Genomic DNA, 16,920 nt, shown 5'->3' with positions numbered 1-16,920 from the left:
GTCTTGTACTGACGGCCAGCCGTCAGACATAGAAGGAGAGATGGCATTTCCTGTAGGTAAATTAAGCTCGCCAAAATCCAGCGAAGACATTGTTAGCAAAAGGGAGAGCTCTTTGACCAGGACTATAGGGTTTTGGCATTGCTGTGGATTAGCCACACAATCCCACATCCCACTTCCACAGCTATGGAAATACTGGCCTACTTTGCATTTTTAAAATCACAGAATGGCTTGGGAAAAAGCGGATATTGAGAAATCCTTGTACTCACCCCAGAAATCTTAAACTCCCACTTGTAAAAGTAAATTCGGGATGTCGGGAATCCCTGAGGAGAAACATTGAACTTGAGGATCTTGGCTCTGCTCACCTTTCACTCAGTGCCAGTCACCAACAGTAGCCTACACTCCTGCCTGATTCACTCTGTCCTCCCTCTTCTCTGGGCTCCTCCCTCTTTATAGTCTTAGGCTGTGACTCTGCTGTGTATCTCCTTGACCTGCTCCGAGATGAGGAAAGCTTCTGTCATTAAGACTGGTTGTGCCAGGCCCACACTGTGCACCCCCTTGCACTCTCCTTGGACTCCCTGGCATTGTGGTTAGCTTGTGTTAGCTTTGTCTCTCTAACAAGACTGCAGATATCTTGAGAGTAAGGACCATGGCCAGCTTTCTTGACAGCTGAGCACTTAGTGTTGTTATCCATCTACCATGTGTGGTGGTGGTCAGAGAAGAGCCTTGGGTTTGCCTAGCATTCATTTAGCAGCTGAGGTCATTGCTAATTGTGTCATTAGAGTCAAGGTCCAACACTCTGGTGCCTTTGAGAACTACAGTCACGTGCCACTTAACAATGGGAATATGTCCTGAGAACGCTGTTAGGTGATTTCGTCCTTGTGCTTACACAAACCTACATGGCATAGCCTATTACACACCTAGGCCATATGGTATAGCCCAGTGGTCGGCAAACTCATTAGTCAACAGAGCCAAATATCAACAGTACAATGATTGAAATTTCTTTTGAGAGCCAAATTTTTTAAACTTAAACTATATAGGTAGGTACATTGTTATTAATTTAATTAGGGTACTCCTAAGGCTTGGGAAGAGCCACACTCAAGGGGCCAAAGAGCCGCATGTGGCTCGTGAGCCACAGTTTGATGACCACAGGTATAGCCTATTCCTCTTAGGCTACAAACCTGTACAGCATGTTACTGTATAAAACAACATGAGGTTAAGTCAAGCGCAGGATATAATGATGCGATCACGAGGTGTGTTAAACACCACATGGATAAGGCTGTTGCCGGGCATAACATGGCATACTGTTTTACAGCAAATTTTTTTTTTTGAATAGCAAAGCTTGAGCTACTGTATGTTTCCCTCTTAATTCCAACTCATTTTTATGAATCCATGTCAGCAGTTAATCACATAAGAAATTTTGCATGATTCATGGTGCCAAGCGGTACATGAATACACTTTGTTTGAATATTTGCATTGGAATAAATATTGACAGTGACTGTTTTTGAAAGGACATTTCTGATTGATAATAGACATTTTAATAGGAGCTTACCAGATTGACATCAAGAATCATGAAGCTACGGTATTTATTGACAGCCCTTGACATTGCTAGAGGGTCAGTGAGGGAAGCTTGCTCTGACATGAAGATTGGCTGTGCCGTGGCCACAAATGCCATGTGCAGCCATCCAGTGTGTACAGCCCTGGTCACCATCATAATGATGTCAGTTGTCTAGTCAATTTGCCAGTCACTCTTCTATCATTTTAAATTATTATATTTTGAATTTTTATTTTAAAAGATTTGTTTTTTGTTCTTTTAAAGAAAAATGCATTTTTTGCTGTAATTCATTGAGGATAGCTTTCTTTTGTTCACCTTAATCTGAATGTGCTTCATGTACAGTTATGGCGCTCTATGGTCAGGTAAGTTTGGTGACAGTAATGTAAGTTGTCACTTCATATGTATAATGACTGAATAGGCAATGAACTTGACAAGTAAGTACAGGAGAGAAGAGGTTCAGGAGCTGCAGGGAGACTGGCTTAATGAATATCTGACTTCCCTAGTCCCGGATTTGTATCAGACGGTGTGGTTCAGAGGTGCAAGCGAGCTCTCATTTCCTAGCTCTGAGGAAAAAATGCTAATGTCCTGGTTGGAAATCTTATTCATTCATAAGTTGACCTGCTGAAAATAGGTCTGACTGTGTTGACTAGACTGAAAACAGGTTTGTTGGCTGTCTGTATTCCAGCATTTGGTAAACATCCCAAGTTCAATCATATGTCAGATTAGCATGTGTTCAATATGTAGAATTCTTGAACCCAACTACACAAAAATGAAAAGCTCAACTAATGGAATTGAAAGGCAGGTTCATACTCTGCCAACTTTACAGGTGAGCATAAGCACAGATTAAAATGAGACCAGCAAAGATGAAAAAACATGGGTAGGGCTCAAAGAAGATCTTACAGGCATGTTAGTAAAACTCTAGAGAACTTGGGGCAAGGGCCTAATTACAAAAGGAAACATTTTTTAACCCAGAGAGATAATTGCTTTTAGAGCATGTAGATTTTCACCCTGGAATCTGTAGTCGTTCCCAAGGAAAAAATAAAACAAAATAAAAAACTTCCCTAAAGTCCTTCATGTAAAACACCTGGAGCCAGGCAAAAGGTTGTCAATGAGCATTTCTGAACTCTCTAGCATCTCAAGGCAGTGATGTAATCCTCATTGCTTGATAAATATAACAGTTCATACTGTCACCAAATATGTTCTCCCCCAACTTAATTTTAAAAGGAAATATCACATAGATACTGTTTTGTTGGGATCCAGTACATAGGGATTTGAGGTCCATGTATCATTGAATCCTTCCCATCTCAGCTGTGGGCAGAATGATTTTGGGACAAAGCCATCAGTATGCATCAATAAGTCATTTCCCACCATTATAAAGCTATTTTATACTTTACCAGATAAGCTTGAGAAGTTAAAGTACTACCATTTTCATATTAATACTGTAAGAAATTCCAAAGTTTCATTGTAAGGATGAGACAAGATGCCCTGGCCAGTGTGGCTCAGTTGGTTGGAGTGTTGACCTGTATAACAACAGGTGGTGGATTTGATTCCCTCCCTCCCTCCTCTCTCCCACCTCCCCCACCCCTCTCTCCCTCTCTCTTTTTGTCTCTCTACAATCAATCTTAAAAAGTTTAAATAGATCTTAAAAACCATCATGGTATCATAAGAACATGAACGTGCCATGCTTGTTTTGAGTCTCTCTGAAAATATGCATTACTTGGTACCACCTTCTATTGCTAAGTTCCAACTGGTCTGTTCCTGTCTAATAGAACACTGAGTCTATATAACAGGGGTCCTCAAACTTTTTAAACGGGGGGCCAGTTCACTGTCCCTCAGACCGTTGGAGGGCCAGACTATAGTTTAAAAAAAACTATGAACAAATTCCTATGCACACTGCACATACCTTATTTTGAAGTAAAAAAACAAAACGGGAACAAATACAATATTTGTATTTGCATGTGGCCCTCGAGCCGTAGTTTGAGCACCCCTGCTATATGAAGTATGGTGACTTCAAAGTACTTCGAGTTTCAAAATTACAAGACATGTGTTGAGAGGAAACTGCAGCCTTTTCCTTTGGTACCAGACTGAGACACTCCTCTCTGACAACTGTTGAAATGGTAGGGAGGGCAGTCAGGAGGAAACAGTCCATCATTTCTAATTCTGTAGTCCTCACTGAAGCTATATTTTTATTATAATACATCCATTCATAGAAGCATCAAGTGTTTAAAAGTGAAAAGGGGAATTACCCAGAAAGAAACAGCACAAAGCTGTGTAAGTATCTAACAGAGTTCACTTACAGATATCTGAAAAATTTACTCTGTCATATCAGTAGGCCTGGGAAGAAAAAGATAATCTCACTTTTAATATTTTATATTTGTAGTCAAGGATTTGAAAGGTTAGAATGGAGTTTCACTTGAGGTGGGGAGCTGGGACTGTCACTGTATTCTTGGTGAGGGCATAAAATCTTCCCCTGCTTGGCAAGAAAGCTTGCCCCTCAACCCTGGGTGGGCAAAGTTTGGAGGCAGGAGACCTGAGACTGGTTCTCCGTCTTTATTATGTGTATTAGCTTGGCCAAGTCACTTTACTTCTATGCAAATAGAGTCAGATCAGATGTCAAAGACACTTGCCAACATTCTCTAATTCCGTGATTGGTAAACATTGTTTCTGCTCAACTCTGCTCCAAGTGGCCTGGAATTATGTGAAATTAATATGACTTACTGGGTGGAGGAAACTTAATTCTGATAGAGCCAGACATTTCCCAGAACAGATGGATAGAAGGCCCAATGCAACTTACTTCAGAAGGTTTTTGTCTTTTCTGGCATTTTCTGTTTACTGAAATATGACCGTGATAGAGATGCTGTCAATTCATTGAAAACTCAAGTGTGGATGGTTGTGACTCTGTTTATGCTGGTTCCTTTCTGTGCTGCTGAGAAGTCAGCTCTTGGCTATCCATGAACCTGTCATTTGCATTTATAATAAGTGACAACAGTGAAGGGAGTTGATGCGTGAAACAGGTGCCTGAGTAGCTAAGAAGGTCTTAGAAGCTTGAGTAGTATCATAGACCAGCTATTGTGTAGATGGCAAATATTGTAGCCCAGGTTTTCAGTTCAGTCCTTGTTTCCAGCAGAAACTTCTCTGATGATGTGAAAATACGCAGGTCTGTGTTTCTTAACCCTCTCATAACCCATGCCCCTCTTGATTAACCCTCAGAATCAATCATTCGCTCTTCCTCCGCCAACCTTTTGCATACACACACACACACACACACACACACACACACACTCTGCTGGCCAAGTTGATAACCCTTGGTACAAATAGAAATAATACTATAGATTCATTCATTTCAGAGCATCTCAGTTATAGTTTTGGAGCAATCGATCATTAGCTCTGTGACCTTGGATAATTTATCAAACCCCTCTGTAAAAGGAGGGCTTTGGCTAGAGAACCTCCACAAGACCCACACAATTATACTTTCCTCCGCCATCTCTCCCACATGGCATGTTCATGTGCCAGCCATCCTTCAACACTCAGGTGAAATGCCTTCTCTTTGAAGCTGTATTGATCCCCCCATGTACCATTAATCTCTCCTGTCTACTAACTTCCATAGTACATATCTCATTTTTTAAATTAGTGGTATTTATTTCCCACTAATTTGTAGATATAAATATTATTTTTCTTCTACTGGATTGTAGTCCCTTGAGAGCAGAATTTCTATTCCAATTCCTGGTATAGCTATTGAATAAATGAATGAATAAATGAATGAATGAATGAATGAATGAATGGAGTGAACGAACTAAGGAGGGAAAATGTTAATGAGTGAATTAATTCATCACTGCATCCCCATTTGGTACTATACTGTTCAATAGTAGACCCTCAGCAAATGTTAATAAATGAATAATTCTGATTTTCCCATTATTCCCTTAGGCCAGTGGTCGGCAAACTGCAGCTGGCAAGCCACATGCAGCTCTTTGGCCCCTTGAGTGTGGCTCTTCCACAAAATACCACGTGCGGGCGCGCTTGTACAGTGCGATTGAAACTTCATGGCCCATGTGCAGAAGTCGGTATTTTGTGGAAGAGCCACACTCAAGGGGCCAAAGAGCCGCATGTGGCTCGCGAGCTGTAGTTTGCCGACCACTGCCTTAGGCCCTTTATAGATAATTTCTGATTAATTAATGAAGAGGTTTTTAATAGCTGATAGTCTGATGTGTTGCTGCTCAGAAAGGAATTTATGTTTTAATAGTAGACTCTTTATTTTATTTTTTTAAATATATTTTATTGATTTTTTACAGAGAGGAAGGGAGAGGGATAGAGAGTTAGAAACATTGATGAGAGAGAAACATCGATCAGCTGCACACTCCCCACTGGGGATGTGCCCGCAACCAAGGTACATGCCCTTGACTGGAATTGAACCTGGGACCCTTCAGTCCGCAGGCTGACGCTTTATCCACTGAGCCAAACCGGATAGGGCTAATAGTAAGCTCTTTAATGGTGTACATTTCAGATAATGGACTGAAGTGGTTTATGGGAAGTATGGGCTCATGTAGTCAGGGACAGGAGGCGGTTCCATCTACTCTGCAGGTGACTGTCTTTCAACCTCTGTATTTGTATGTATTGCACTTTTAATTTGTTATGCAAACAAAAATTCTCCATAGAACACTTAATTGTGGCAAAGCTGACAGCTGCTATTTTGTTCCTTTATAAATATTTCTTTCTTTTTTTTTGAGAAAAATGTGGCACACATCTTAATTTGTACATGAGAAAAGGAAGTGTTCAAATGGGTATGCATTTCAAGTTATTGCAGGTTATTTGTGAGAGAATTTCTATAGATAAACCATGTTTTAAATTTAACCAACAGTAGCCTGTCAGTATACTGAGAATCATGACAAAAAATTTTCTCTCTGGTCATGTTGCCTTTGACAAACTACTATGTTTAGGGCAAGATGTCAATACAGCATAAATCCCATGGCATTTGGTTTTCTTCTAGAGATTAAAGCTGTTTTTCTTGGGATAAATGAAGCAGCAAAACACAAACCAGTTGATTTAAAAAAAAAAAAAAAGCACTTCTGTCATACTCCAATAATTTTCAGCACACATCAACCAACAGTAGTTTTGTCATTCCCAATTCATTTAAGAAGTGCATCTCTGCACTGTTGCCTTGCGTATGCCTGTAAAAGCTTGTTCTCTGTTAAGCCAGTTGACTGACTACAGCCTGGTTGAGAGAATGTAGTTGATTGGTCCATTTATCAAGTGCAGTTTATTGGGCACCATCCTTCACCCAATGAGGAGTTGGTTGGCTTGATTGGTTCAGCCAGGAACAGTGTTATCCAGTATGCACTGCACTAGCAAGTTCTCCACATCAGCTACGTCTATGCTTAACTTCTTGGAAATAAAAGGAATATGTATTCTTGTGTAAGGCTCAATTTTATGAGCACCTGTGTTCTGGTGTTTCACAAAAGCTCTTCAGTGTGTTCCCTTATGGAAGGGTCATCCATGATGTTGCTGTGATTTGTTTTCAGAATCTTTTCAAATTCAGTGATGTCATTATTCTGACAGGCACTTACTAAATTCGTCATTGCGAGAATTTCTGGATCAGTTTTGTATGGTTTGGCCTACTGTGAGTCAAATTGATTTATTCCCCATTTCATTAGCCTATTTCCTAAAACCAAATATTTTAAGCAAGTGGTTCATCTTGGACTTCCTGGTTCATCATAATCCTTGAAAGCTTCAAAAAAAACCTAACAAAACACCAGACAGTGTGTGCCTATCAAATTCACCTTCCCTCAAGTGCATATTGCCACCATGTTCTCTGATGACTCTTGTGATCAGTGGGTGAGGGACGACAGACTGGATGTGAAGTGACTGTTCATAGAGGGCTTTAAGTTTTTTATTATTTTTTCTGTGTGTGTACATTTGAATTTCCAAAGCATATATTTCTAATAACTGTGCACCCTTCTTCAGGTCATCTTCTCCATCACAAGTCTGGCAGGATTGATGCAACTGGCATAAAATTTTTGAAGCTTTCCATATTCCTTCTGTTCTAAATACAATTTTCTAAGCTTTGTATTTCTCTTAAACCACAGTCCATCATTCTTAGCATCTTTTAAAGCTTCCAGTGTTGTTCCATAGAATCCCTGTACTAAATCCATCTGTTTAGAAGTGGAAATATAATCAAGAATAGAATTAATGGATTTTTCAGAATAATTCCTTATGACTGCACAAGGAATATCTGTAAAAACATCTTTGAATATCTATAAAAATAAAAGTATAATATGCTAATTAGACTGGACAGCCGAACGACCTTCCGGACGAAGCCCCGGCAGCGGGGGCCAAGGCAGAGGCGGTTAGGGGTGATCAGGCAGGCAGGCAAGAAGTTAGGGGCAATCAGGCAGGCAGACAGAGTGGCTAGGGGTGATCAGGCAGGCAGGCAGAGTGGTTAGGGGCGATCAGGCAGGCGAGCGGTTAGGAGCCAGCGGTCCCAGATTGCGAAAGGCATGTCCAACTGCCAGGATCGGTATTGGGCCTAAACTGGCAGTCGGACATCCCCCAAAGGGTCCCGGATTTCAAGAGGGTGCAGACCAGACTGAGGAACCATTCCCCTCCCCCCATGGACAAATTTTGTGCACCGGGCCTCTAGTAGGTCAATAGTTGTTTATATCTGTTCATCATTTCTGGAAAGTTTGTCAACTTGAAATTAATCTTAATCATTTGTTTTAGTTCTTTAAATCCCATTCCCCCTTTTCACTTTCACATTCTAAAAGGTTCTGGAAACTGCTTAATGCTGCTGTGGGTCATTTTCTTTTAATACTTCGGATTTACAGTACTGATTTTTCAAATCCACACTTGGCTCGGAGTTACTGTGTTCAGAGTATTCCAGGTCATAGTCCTCCTCCTCATCACACATGAAATCGTCTTCCATGTCAGACATCTTGGCCAGGAAGCGGGGAGGGGGAATATTTTTTTGATTCATCTGCAGTGTTTTTGCTTTTGCCATTTTGGTTGTCAATCTGTAAGCTACACTGAAGAAGGAAGACTGTCTGAGGTTATCTCAAAGGAGATGTAGTTTTCTTAACCTTTCCCACAGTATCTTCCTGGAGTACACGAAGCCATGTTCACTTACCTTTACTCTTAAGGATGCAGCGGGTGGCATCTTTCAATGTGACTAGGAGATGAGGGAGGCACTTAGTATGTCTCCACTAGTGAACAGCACAGTCTTTATTATCTCTTTGGATGATATCTAAATGGCCTCACCTCATCCAAACATACAATTTTGATGGCTCTGCCTCACCCACCACCATGCTCCATGTCTTATAACATGTCAAAATAGATGATAGTTGGTAAAGAGCAGTGCAAATTCTCAAGGCCTGCTTGTTTTGTAATCATTTGTTCTTACTTAATTCAGTCACTGCAGTTTTCTGTGGATTATATTTCTCAGATTCTAGAAGACCAAGTTATGTAAATAACTTGGTGTGTAGGAGAGACCACGAGTGAACTGACACCTAGTAAATGACTAGTGATGAGAGAAAGGAGGTGTGCCAATATGATAGCTATGAAACCAAGGGAAAATTCCACTTACCTTGTGCAATTGGCCCCAGGAGGAAACATCTGTGTGTCTCAATGAAGGAGATGCGATTTGTCTGTGTTTGTGCTGCAGGTACCTTCCCCTTCCTTTCTCCATCAGGTCAGCTGCATGTTAGAAACATGGTATATAACTGGGAGTAAAAATTAAAGCTTGGTTTAATTGGCCATTCCAAACAATGTTGTGGAAGTTATGGAGGGGCCATGACCATGGGTCATTGTGGGAGCAAGATATAGCCTTTGATCTGTCTCTAGAAGGCAGTATGTTTAGAAAAGCAATCACTCTAGGTTAATAGCTCTGCATCTGTAGTGTTTGGTATTTAAAGAATCAATTTAAACGTCTTTTACTCAAAGAAAAGCCTTAACAGTGTTCTGTGGTTAATGCATTCCAAATATACTTGAGATTTAAGGAGTAGACAAAAAGTAAAAGAAGCTGATTTCTCATAGATTAGACTGCTGATGGTGAAAACATAACCACTTTTTAAATTTTGTAATGTTCTTCCTGTGGTGATTCCAGAATGCTTTTAATGTGGTTCTGAGCTATAAGTATAGGTACAAAGGAGTTGTTGATAATAACCCAACCTGGGTGCTTTTACTAGGCCTATGAGTTGATTTTCAGTTGCAGACTCTGCATATTTGTAACCCTCCCACCTCTCAATCTGTCAGTTTTGAAAGAATTAGAAAAATAACATTGGTGGTCTTTTAAAAGATAAAATTAGAAAGCACTGTATACTCAATAGAGTTTTTTAACCTATGAAGTGGCATGATATCTTCATCATAAAAACTAAATGTGCCACAGTCTATGAAGCCACTTTATAAATTATGAACAGCCTTATAAATATATTATAAAATTCTAATTATAAAATGAAAGTATATTTTCATGTCCAGTTCTCATCACTTTGCCTTTTTGTCTATTTAGTAATCATATATGCATACAGGTGGCACTGAGGTTGCTTTCAAATTATCTATTGTTTTATTAATATCTATTATACTTATTATTACCTATTTTATTATTCTACTGCTATCTGAATGTTAGACCTCTATGTGGAATTCATCTGTAGTTTGGCATCATTGAGGTTATTATCTAGAAAGACAGACATGTCGTTTACTGTTACTTTGTAGGACCCTCTCCATTAGTAAAGGGAGCTATGCCTTACCATATCCATTACTGTGTACCGATGCTACAGTTAGCTCCTCCATGACTTTATAAAGAACTAGCAGTGGGATGCCAAATGTAGGGACACTTGCTTTAGATTTCCTACTTCAGTCTTCTGGCTTCAGTTTCATTCAATCTATGGGAGACCAAGTAAGTGGGGGGACAAAGAAGGGCTTTTTTGTGAGGATGGATTGAAAAAACACACACATAAGAATTCTTCAGCCTCAATAAATATTTACTAATAGGATACATGCTCTAAATCAGGGTTCCTCAAACTTTTTAAACAGGGGGCCAGTTCACTGTCCCTCAGACCGTTGGAGGGCTGGACTATAGTTTAAAAAAAAAAAACTATGAACAAATTCCTATGCACACTGCACATCTCTTATTTTGAAGTAAAAAAACAAAACGGGAACAAATACAATATTTGTATTTGCATGTGGCCTGCAGGCCGTAGTTTGAGGACCCCTGCTCTAAATCATGCATGTCAAACGTGCTGCCTCGTTTATTTGGCCCATGTTAGCCTTTGAGTTTGACATGCTTGCTCTAAATCAATAAAATAGTGAAGAGCTAGTATTTGTTCAGTACCCCTGAAAGAGTACTCTTTAAAATGTAAATAGACATTAGGACTTAGATTTCACTATCAAATCTGAAACCTGGACGCAATTTTTTTCTTAATACTCTTCTGATTAGAAAAGTGATATCTTAATTTTAGAAAATCCAGAAAATATAGTCGAGCACTATAAAGAAAATTAAAAAGCAAAACAAAACACATGCTATTGCAGTTGTTGAGCATCAACCTATAAACCAGGAGGTCACAGTTCGATTCCAGGTCAGGGCACGTGCCCGGGTTTATGGCTTGATCCAGGAGGCAGCCGATGAATGATTCCCTTTCATCATTGATGTTTCTATATCTCTCTCCCTCTCCCTTGCTCTCTGAAATCAATAAAAATACATTTTAAAACCACACCCTGTAACCCTAAATCATAGATATCATTGTTAATCATAACCATAATTAATCACTAAGAATAGCCTTTCAAGCTTTGTTTTATGTGTGCATATCTAGACATCTATACCTAGTTGTGTTTATTATTTTTGATTTTCAAAATGGAAATAGTTTTTATTACCTCAGTTAAAAACATTTCTTCATTGTCATATGCACATATGTGAAATATCCATTATTTAGATAAAACATCATTTATCTATTCCCTATTTTTGGACAATAAGTTGTCTCCAGTGTTTGCTCTCAGATATAGTGAGCAATGAAAAGAGCCTTGTGTGTAACAAATTGGGTGAAAATTGCTAGTTGTTTTATTATTATGGACAGTGCCTAAAAATGGAGTAGCTGGGTCAAAGGTACTTATCATTCTAAGGATTTTGAAATATACTGCCCAATTGTCCTCCAGAAGAATGCATTAAGAGCTCCCATTGTCAATCCATTGTCTTATCAGCCAACCTAGTACTGTTTACTGTAGGCACTGACTCAAAATTATGCTTCCCTCACGCTTCCAGCTTTAGTTAAAGCCTCATCATTTCTTTACTGGTTTACATAAACAGTTTCTCCACGTTTCTCAGACAAGATCCATATTACCGTGGCTCCTCTGTAGTTTTATCGGAACCCACGTATCCTAGCATGTATGCAGAGCTTGGTATTTCTTGGCTCTTGGATCCCTTCTTCCACCTTCAGAGCCAGCAATGGTGGGTTGAACCCTCTTTACATTTTGACCCCCATTCTGTTTCAACCTCCCTGCCTCCCCTTCTCCATGCATCTCTCTGACTTCTCTGCTTTGCAGGTTCATGTGATTACATTAGGCTCACCCAGATCACCTCTGTCTTAAGGTTGGCGAATAAGTAACTAATTCCATCTGCAATGTCGCTTCACTGCAGGTCCTAGATTAGTGATGTTTGAACAGCCAGGGAACAGGAAACTTGGGGGGTCAGGGGAGTAGTAACATCTTTAGAATTCTGGCTGTAGCATTCTTACCCCAGCCTCCCTTGATTTTCTCTCCTGTGCAAGTGGAGGGATAAACTGGTTAGGAATGTGTTCCTCAAAAACCATGGCTTATTCTAGGACCTCAGGTTTTGATACCCAAGAAATATTCAAAAGTGCCAAACTAATTTTTCTACCCTGAGCCTCAAGATGCTCTGGACATCTAGAACTAAAGTCAGCCTTTTTCTCTGTTATATCATGTGTACCCATGGATAATGTGTACATAAAGCCCTCCTGGTCTCTGTGGATGGTTGTTAAAGGGGAAAGGACTTTCTGAAGGCATGCTAGTTCAGTTAATTAAACATTTATCGACTATTCTGCAGACAGTGTCATGGGAAATTCTGACCTGAAGGAACTTATAACTCAGTAGAGGTGAATTTCACTTAAGTAAATACTTACAATAAATGCAGAATGTGAAAAGACTGTAGGAATACACACAGTGCTGTCAGAACCCAGAGGAGGAGGCTGGGACCTCCAACTGAGAGAGGTGAAGGTTTAAAAAAAATGGCATATAGGCAGTCCTTGAAGAAATGTGGTGGTTAAGAAATAATTTTATGCCCTAGCTGGTTTGGCTCAGTGGATAGAGCATCAGCCTGCGGACTAAAGGGTCCCAGATTCAATTCCAGCCAAGGGCACATGCCGGGTTGTGGGCTCGATTCCCCCCCAGTAGTGGGTGAGCAGGAGGCAGCCAATCAATGATTCTCTTTCATCATTGATGTTTCTATCTCTCTATCCCTCTCCATTCCTTTCTGAAATCAATAAAAAAAAGAAAGAATTTTACAATCTCCAGAGTACTTTTCTATATGTACTGGATTTCTTTAGTGCCCACATTCCTTTTTGCAGCAGGGATTATAACATTTGTGTTATGGATATGGGAGCTAAGGCCGAGAGACTTGCTCTAATCAGATTGCAGTGTTTGACTGCGATTGAACCAGTTTCACCAACTCTAGATGGTGTGTTTTTACTTCACTACATTAAGACAAGCAGAGGGAAGAGAGCAAACCATGTGAAGAAAACTGCATAAGGAAAGGCAGCGAGGTGGGCTAGTATAGTGTGCATAGTAGCTAGCCTCCAGTACCCTCCTGTGATCCCCACCTACTGGGATTCACACCTTGTGGAGTTCCCCAATTGGATAGGGCTGGCCTGTGTAGCAACATATTACAGAAATAATGACATGTGATTCTGAGACTAGCTCAAAGCAGACATTGTGGCTTGCAGTTGGCATTCCTGTCTCTTGCTCTGAGGGGAAGCAGCTGACATGTCCTAAGAGACGAGCATCTCTTTGGGGTGGTCCACGTGGCAGGCCCACGTGAAAACTGTCTTGGCAGCAGATCCTGCTGCCCCAGTCGAGCCTTCAGATGACTGCAACCCCAAAGGAGTCTCTGAGCTAGAATCATCCAGGTAAGCTGCTCTCAGATTCCCGACCCACAGAAACTGTGTGAGATGTTTATTGTTGTTTTTAGCCGCTAAATTTTAGGCTAACTTGTTTCTCAGTAATAGGTAACTAATGCAGCCTGGGTTTTAAAAGAGTGAGTAATTAATCTTATTTGAATGGTGTTGAACAGACTGTAAAAAAAAAAAAAAAAATGCCCTGGAATATAAGCACCTAATTTTTTATTCTGTAAGCATGAGGGAGACACTGAAGGGCTTTGAGTGCTTGGAAAAATAGACTGTTGTTGGATAGTTTCTTGCATATGGAGTATTTACAAATTAACTGAATTCCATGCCATTTGGACCTGCAGAGAAGTCACTAAGAGATTAAATGCCCTCCGTATACATCTGTCTCATCTTATTTTGAGTCTGAAAATCTTAAGATCTGTGCCTGACTCTTTTTGCAATCCTAGGAATTATACTTTATTTTTATATTTCTAATTAGTAGAGCACCTCATACATCCAGCATTCCTACAAGGCTAGCATGAACTCCTGAAAGACAAAATGGCTTGCCCGAAGTGTGTGCTACAGGCAGATCAGTAGGTTACCGCCAGAAGCAAGCGTATGTGGTGCCAAACACAAGCATAGGGAAAAGTGTGTAGTGGGAAAACTCTTCTCTGAAGCTTCTATTCTCTGGCCTTTTGGTGGAGTCAAATTATGAAAGGGATTTAAATTGCCAGCAAAACCTTGACATCAACTCATAGCAACTGTGAAAGAGTGATTGCTTGTGATTCACCAGGATGCGTAGGAAGGATCAGGTGACACATCCTGCATCTTTGAGAGCTTACGGGCTTGGAAGCCCTCTACCTAAACTCTGACAGTGAATAGCCATGACCTATAAGCTACAGCCTTCTCGGGAGAGTGATGTTGGTGGAGTGAATGCTTTCCTTTTAAGTGAAGTGAAAGCCAGGTGTAGAAGATGTGGCCTGACATGACCCCACATCTTAGGATTTTGCTTGAACACTGTAAGGGCTAATAGGTCTCCTATGGAGAACTTGTCTCTGAAGATGACCTATCTGTAACATGGGTTCGGGTAGTCATGCAGGTGATTTCAGAGACTTTATCCATGGTTGGTTCTGCTTGAAGCTCAGAGGCCAAATGATAGAGTGGAAAGACCAGCAGGCTGGAGAGTTAGGAGATGAAGTGCTAGTTCTCACTGCGCCGCTCACTAGTGTGATCTTGGGCAAATGTTGAATCTCCCTGGGTCTCAATTTCCTTGCCCATAAAATGAGGGAGGTTTGGATTAGATGATTCCCAAGGTTCCTTCTAACTACACATCCCATGACTTGTGATTACTCTTATGGAATCTCTCCATCAAAATTGAGTTACCATGTATCTCTGGGGAGAGTTTAGAGCAGTGGTTCTCAACCTTCTGGCCCTTTAAATACAGTTCCTCATGCTGTGACCCAACCATAAAATTATTTTCGTTGCTACTTCATAACTGTAATGTTGCTACTGTTATGAATCGTAATGTAAATACCTGATATGCAGGATGGTCTTAGGCGACCCCTGTGAAAGGGTCGTTCGACCGCCAAAGAGGTCATGACCCACAAGTTGAGAACCACTGGTTTAGAGTGATAAGGTGACTCTATTTCTAAAGGGAATAAGACAAATATTAAACCCAAAAATGTTGCTTGGAAACTTTATACAGTTATTAGACCAGTGCATATCCATTTGCTTAGTTTTCTGTGTAACATGAGTATTCCTTTTTAATTATAAGAATTATTTAATTTCTAAAACTCATAAAGGTTATGGTGGGAAGAATTAGAAAGGCTGCCTACCATTGCATGCATTAGTAATGCATGAGTAAGCAAGTGAGTCTGTGCCATAGATACTGTTCAGTGTGTTTTATATTCTGTTTAATAATTGCAGTTTTAACCAAGTAGTATGATTTACAGCATCTTTTTAATACCTTGAAGGAGGTACAGCCTCCTGCCTACTAATCAGACTGATCTTAGTTTTGGTGCAACATTAGTATTTAATAGGACACTTGGGAATTGTGATGTGTAGCTATTATATTTGCTATTATATATTTTCTTTTCAGGATTGGTAAGTGGAGGCAGGGACCCTGACAGAACCCCACAGGGTAACTGAAATTCACTAATTAACTACAAATCCTGTATTTTAGCTTACACTGTGATTGCAACTCTTCTTCACGGAGCCTGACTATTTTGCCTACTTTTTTCCCCTCCCTTTTCTGCTCATGCATTCCTTTGAGAATTTGTGAAAATGCAAACAGATGAGCAAGGAGAGAAATGAAAAATAAAAGGAAATTAAGGGGGCTAGATGTTGCAAGAACTACATACAATCAAACTCTGGTGATTCTGCAGTTGATTTGAGTGTGGGGAGGGAAGGGAGTGAAGGTGGTGAGCAACTCGCCCAGTTGAGCGTGCAGTCACAGCTAAAGACACTGAGCAGACGGGATGACAAGTAGAAATAAGTAGTGCTGTGTATGTGAAAGGAAATATTTCTATATCAGTCCTTCCACTATGGACCCTATTTACACACTCCAGTAGGTTCTTTTTCTTTTTTTTCTAGGCTCCTTTCATTCTAAGGGGATTACATCCTCCATTGCTTTCTGTCCACGAACCCTACAGTGCCATTTGATCAGCATGTTTGTGACATTTCGGGCCAGATCAGGAATTGACCAAACTCTAATGGTCTGAGGAAGTGGTGAGCTTTGCTGGGTGACCAGCATCCTGCTCTCACAGAACCAGAGGGTAGTATGTATCCCTTGCTAAGTTATAGAGCAGGGGCGGAGGGATGCTGGGATTCTAGCAGACCTTTTTAAAACTCTAACTTGAGCCAAAACCGGTTTGGCTCAGTGGATAGAGCATTGGCCTGCGGACTGAAAGGTCCCAGGTTCGATTCGGTCAAGGGCATGTACCTGGGTTGCGGGCACATCCCCAAGTAGGAGATGTGCAGGAGGCAGCTAATCGATGTTTCTCTCTCATCGATGTTTCTAACTCTCTATCTCTCTCCCTTCCTCTCTGTAAAAAATCAATAAAAAAAAAACCAAACAAACAAACAAAAAATAAAACTCTAACTTAAAACAGATGCAAACTCTTGAACCTACTAAAGCAAAACTTTGTCTCCTAAGGCTGTGGTTCTTAAACTTGAGTGTGCGTCAAAATCTTCGGGGGAAGGGGGGCTGCTTAAAATCCAGTTGTTGTGCTCCACCCTCAGAGTTTTTGATTCAGTAAGTAGGAGATAAAGCCC

At 40.5% G+C, this 16,920-nt stretch overlaps 1 protein-coding gene and 1 pseudogene across 5 annotated transcripts in view; one reads left to right on the top strand and one right to left on the bottom strand.

Moving 5' to 3' along the window:
• The window catches only part of TMEM108 (transmembrane protein 108), a 253,544-nt gene that overhangs the window by 41,364 nt on the left and 195,260 nt on the right, over positions 1 to 16,920 (top strand). The gene's annotated exons all lie outside the window — the stretch shown is intronic.
• On the bottom strand, positions 6,738 to 8,477 carry LOC118668170 (annotated as a pseudogene).

Source organism: Myotis myotis, unplaced genomic scaffold (genome assembly GCF_014108235.1).
Source record: "Myotis myotis isolate mMyoMyo1 unplaced genomic scaffold, mMyoMyo1.p scaffold_m19_p_13, whole genome shotgun sequence".
NCBI lineage: Eukaryota > Metazoa > Chordata > Mammalia > Chiroptera > Vespertilionidae > Myotis > Myotis myotis.
The sequence above is the reverse complement of the archived record's forward strand: the minus strand, read 5'-3'. Positions and strand labels throughout refer to the sequence as shown.